Below are 6,000 nucleotides of genomic sequence, written 5' to 3' on the forward strand. Positions count from 1 at the left end.
GTGCAACAAGACCAAGACTGCCAGGACGGCAGGATGGAGGTCATCACCGAGCCCACCGTAGCGTCACAACCAGAGGCTTTTCGAAGGGGAAGAGCACTTTAGTCAGGATAGGATGTACTACTTGTCCCCTTTCAAATCTGGCCGTTGTGGGATCCCTTCCCGCCAACATTTGGGAAGAGGACCAAGGCCACTATAAATAGGACTTAGCCACCACCATAGAGGGGCATCTAGTAAAATTCAGATCCATTCTCACCCGACCACCTCACCAGCTCTCTTGAGCTCAAGAACACCTCACCTCCTGAGGCCAATTCATCCACTATACTAGTTCACCCTCAGCCCTTCGAGGCAATCCACCAAAATGCTGGAGTAGGGTATTACACCGCAAGGTGGCCCGAACCAGGATAAACTGCCGTGTCTCTTTGTCTCTTTGAGCCCGACGCGCTAGGCTTAGGAGGATTGTGAGTAGGTTGAGATCTTCGCATGCACCCCAGAGTTTGAACCTTTCAAGGCTTTGCGGAACCCGTAATCCGACACCCATCAATGCCACTCATAAGTAAAATAATGTTTTTTTTTCAGACCCACTTGGTTGGCTAACTCATGTATGCCCGAACCATCATTTCAACAAAAATTGAAGTCATTTATGACAGATAGCGCATGCAACCATCTACCCGAGATCTTGAGTTCGAAATCCCGGCTCCACTATTTTTTGTAAAAAGGCATTTTGCCTTTTTCTTTCTAGACCCTCTCAACCGGCTAACTCATGTATTGTATTTCAACCGAAACTTAAGTCATTAGTAGCGCATTCTCAACCCAAACTCATGTACTGTATTTTCAACCCAAACTTAAGTCATTAGTAATATTTCGTTTTATCCATTGATAGGCTTGAACCCCATTTTCAATTTAAACTTAAGTCCTAGCGCATGCATCCATCTAGCCTAAAATCCTTAGTTGGAATTTCAACCCCCTTTTCTCATTTTTCTCTTGATTTATTTAATTAGCAATGGATAACATATGGGATGTATTGAATGCAATTCGCGCCAAGTAGCCAGTGTTGATCCTTTCATATTTTTTTGGACAGATTCAAACGCATCTATAAAATAATTAATATATTCTAATTTATAGTCCCAAATTAATCGTGCCATATTTGGAACTTGTCAGAAAATAGGGAAGCATGATCGTAGTGCTACTATTCTAAAAAAAGGGTGTCGTGTTTGAAGTAGAGGGCGTGAATATATGTCGATCTTGAGCCATGTTTATTGGGCAAGGGGTGTGTAATATATTATTTTTCTCTGGTTGCAACGCACTGGTATATTTCAGAATGGATGTGCACATGATACTTTTGTGCCCAATGTGCACACGATACGCTAGTCAATGGTTGTGAGCCGCATACATACCCTGATGGATGGCTAGTACAACTCGTCGTTCAACCATCGGCCAGAAAACGTCGTGCACCAAGCAGTGCTTGGTATATTTTGCTATAATAGTTATGTATATGTACATATGTGGACATGTGTTAAATGTGTTCTCTATTCCAGCATATTTTGTAGTACTATTGGCTATGGTGCCTTTTTTAGGAAGATGACCCAGATCTATTATAAAAGTTCATCGCAAGTAAAAACATCTCAAACATCATAAAATTACATCGAGATTGCAAAGACCACCGAACAAACACTACTGCCGCCAGAATTAGTCATTGTGGCATTGTGACCGCTCCTCTGACGGAGCCAACTTGACCTTGCCAATGACATCCGGGAAGTTTTCATGCACGTGCCCATGGCTAGAAAGAGGGAGGGGCAATGACGGCGGTGCGCCTTCGCCTTGCTCCAATGCTTGTGTTCGTTGTTATGCAGTCCATCAGATTTGGATGGAATTCTCGTTACTTCTGGTGTTATAAATAGATCAAAAGTTTTTCCAGAAAAAACAAGGTTTCTAAAATATATAAATAGGATAAACAACATAATTAAAGTGGTATGTACAATAGAAAATCTCAAGCATTGGCATCAAAGATGCTAATGAAGAGAGGACAAGCTGGGTTGGTAACAACTTTGTCCTAACTTCATTGTGGTCTGTTTGCAATATGGAGATGTCACACTATTATTTCTACAAAATGATCTAAATGTAGCCCTTAATCTAAAGGGATCCTCAAATGCTTTGAACAAGTTTCAGGTATGAGGTTTAATTATCATAAGAATGAGTTAAATGCTATTAATTTAGAAGATAATGAAATTGATCCTTTCCTTCAAATTTTCTAGTGTATAACTGATGCTTTTCCTATTAAGTATTTGGGTTTGCCCTTACACTTTGATAAATTCATGAGGTAGGATTTACAGCCTCTAATAAACAAAAATCCTTGCTATAATTCCAGGTTGGAGAGGGAAATTAATTTCTTATTTAGGTAAAATCACTTTGATTAAGGCATCCCTAGCTATTATCACTCTTTATATGTCTTCCTTCTTTAGGTTTCCAAAATGTGCCATAACCTTAATTAATTCAGCCAATTGCCTTTGGAGTGATAGTGAGGGTACAGATAAAATTCATCTTGCTAATTGGCCTTCTATTTGCATGAAGAAAGAATTTGGGGGTGTGGTTATAATCAGTTTGTAAGGTCTGGGTTAAGAGATATAAAACTAGGAATAGTATGTGTCATGACAATAGAAGGTCCTCTCTGAAATAGGATTGTGATGTAAATATAATACTAGATCCCCAAACATTTTCTACTGTCATGACACATACTATTCCTAGTTTTGGGAAGGTTTTATGTGGGCTATGAAGGTAGTCAAGTGGGATATAAGTGATTATTGGTAATGGTAGGAAAGTTAGGTTTTGGAAAGATAGTTGGTTTGGAATTGCTACCCCTGCTACTCAATTTTGGAATCTTTATTATATTGTTAATGAGAAGAACAGAAGTGTTGTTGAACATTGGGATGTATCTCAGCTTAAGTTAACATTTAGAAGAACTTTCTCGGATGAGATATTGTCTTTATGGCAGCATTTATTCAGTATAGCTAGAGGCATTGTTTTCCAAAATCAACATGATTCATTGGTTTGGCGGTATGAATCCAAAAGGATATATTCTTCCAAATCTTTATATGCTATAATAAATTTAGGGGTGTACAACCCATCTTCTTACCTGATGTTTGGCAAATTAAAGTTCCCTTGAATCCAAGGATTTCTTTGGTTGTTCACCCAAAACAAGATCATGAATGTCATGGTTTTGTCACGATAGATGTCCTAGCAAAAGGACTCAGATTTACGCAGGTTCGGCCCCTCACAACAAGGTAAAATCCTACATCTTGCTTTCAGTTGTATTGCTTGGGAATTGATTACAAGGGAGCGAAATCGCTTGACCTAGCTCTTGATGAATTGTTTCTTGAGTTAACCCGCCGCAGGGTCTCGCCTTTATATACACATGTCGAGGCCCTGGGCTTAGAAGAGTACAAATAGGATCACACAACGTGTCCAACACGGGTTCTAAGTTATCTTGCCTTTCTAGACAAGACATCTTCGGGTGGCTTACAAACGCCGGGTCTCACACCATGATCTGGGATTGGGCCTTCGGCGGCTCACCACCTAAGCCGCCCTTTGTATTCTTCATCTGGCCTCTTGGGTCTTCTTCAGATATTTCAAATTGAGTCGCCAACCGTATAACCCGGTCCCTCATGGGCGGGTCATACCGCGGGTTATATCCCCAACATTAAGCCCCAGATTGACTTGAGCTTGTTCATGTCCATCTTCACTTTGTCCTATTGGCGAGTCTTCCTTGATTCTTCCCAATATCTAATCTCAAACAACTCACTGTAACCTTCCATGACGTCATGACAAATAATTTCAGAAAATCCGATGACATCATAACGGATCTTTTCACATTAATCAACTGCCAAAGAATCGAGGCGCCTCCACTACAAAGATAATTATGCCGCCTCCTTGATTACCGCGCCTGCCATTTTACTGTTTGACTTTTCCCTCATAGATAGGCATAGGAGGGGTCCCTCTTCACTTTTACCCCCTCTCGCCTCTACTTCTTCTTCCTCCTCGCGACCTCCGCCACAAAGAGCTCCGCTACTCTGGTCGACCTTCACCAGCAACTCCAACAAGGGCCGCTGCATCAACCTGATCAAACCAGAGAACTATGGCGCACCCCCGCCCTTCACCAACTCCATCAGGTGTCCATCTTTTTCCCTTCGGGTCTGCATTAGGTTTCCCTAGTTCATCGGTGTTCATCATGCTCACCCGAGTTCATCGCAACTCGTGCATCCGCTGCTTATTTCAATCAAAAAACTGGAGTAAAGTAGTGCAGTAGCAGTTTTAATTCTTGTTTCACATGTTGCCTAGATCCCCGTTTTCTGGAACCCATGATCAGGCCACCGCTTCCATCACTACTGTACCTTAGGTCCAACAATTATTCTTCATTTCTTGAACTTCCATAAGTCCAAAATTATGTGTATAATATGTGAAATTTGTTTGTCCAACACTTAGCAAGAGTTCCATAATCTTAGATCTGTAGATCATTGACCCGCCACCATACGTTTTGGGCTGCTTAAGTGGTCAAGTTCGCAGCCCATTAGTTTCTGATGGCTTAATAATGAACCTACAACCCACCACCATCTAGCAGCTCAATAAAGGAACTTATGACCCGATAGACTTTGGCCGCTTAACAATGAACTTATGACCCTCTAGCCTCTAGCGGCTTAGCAAATGAACTTATGACCCTCAGGCGGACTATCACTATAACATTAACCCGCCATATTTCTATTCTCAGGCTATAAATTTTGACTTGTTAACAATGACCAAGACTCCCATTTCTTGTGATTGGGTTGCTTCTAAAATCATAGAGAGCACACTCAATGATTTTGTAAGCACAGAGGTTTTGCCTGCAAAAGAAGTCATTCATTGGCAAGTTCTAGGCCTAGAATGTCCCCCTAACCCCCAAGAGGGCGAAGTTGTAGTTTTCATCGATCACCTTATGCGGGGCTGGGGCTTCTCACCACCCGAGTCTAAATTTTACAAGATGTGCTGCATTTCTATAATCTTCACCCACAAGACATTGGCCCCAATTCTGTTTCCAATATATGCAACTTCCACGCGTTCTGTGAAGTATACATTGGGGAAGAGCCCTCTGTCGATCTGTTGAGAGACTATTTCTATATCAACCACCAGACTGAAATGTCAGATGGGCCCAGCCTTGAACTTGGAGGTGTTTCTATCCAAAGAAGACGAGACGTAAATTTCCCTCCAGCCGCCCTGCCGAGTCACCCTAAGGATTGGAATTTCACCTGGTTCTACTTCAAACACACCTCTCCAGCAGATGAAAATCCACTACTGGGTTTCCGTCCCTACCGGCTCACCACCACCGCTCAACTTCAAGGCCGGCTTACTGCTACTGAACGCGCCGCCTTTGGCCCTACCTTTTCAGAGATAAGGGCTCTAATTGCGAATGGATTAAGCGGCATCGATCTGGTTCATTGCTGGGTTGCATGGAGGATTATGCCATTGAGCCGGCGCCCCGGCTTAATGTGCCAATATACTGGTGACCCAAAGGACTCACAGTGTTTCAACTCAATACGCCTAGAGAACAAAGAGATTAATGAGTCTGTAAAAACATTGCTTGACGAGTCTCTAGAAGATTGCAGCAAAGTGGGACTAAACCCCTTTTGTACTCTTAACCCGACTCCTCCTGTAAGTGATTTTAATCCATTCTTCATTTCATATATATTTCATGCGCATCATATTTTTATCTTCCTTGCTCATATCAAAACAAGCAGACTATCCCTTTTGGAGGAAGAAACTGCCACCGGCCGCCCTAATCAAGAAGCCCAAAACAAAAGCTCGAGGCACAGGTCGCCGCAAGAAACCCTCAGCCGAAGAACTTCTCAAGCTTGACGCTGAGTCGGAGGTAGAACTTGACTCCCTTGGCTTTCTTTTTATGCAACTTATTGACGCTGATCCCTCTCAGGAAGAGGCACAGACCAGCCACGCAGACGCAACAGAGGTAACTATAAT

This window comes from Triticum aestivum, chromosome 3B (assembly GCF_018294505.1).
Source record: "Triticum aestivum cultivar Chinese Spring chromosome 3B, IWGSC CS RefSeq v2.1, whole genome shotgun sequence".
In the NCBI taxonomy this organism is placed as follows: Eukaryota; Viridiplantae; Streptophyta; class Magnoliopsida; order Poales; family Poaceae; genus Triticum; species Triticum aestivum.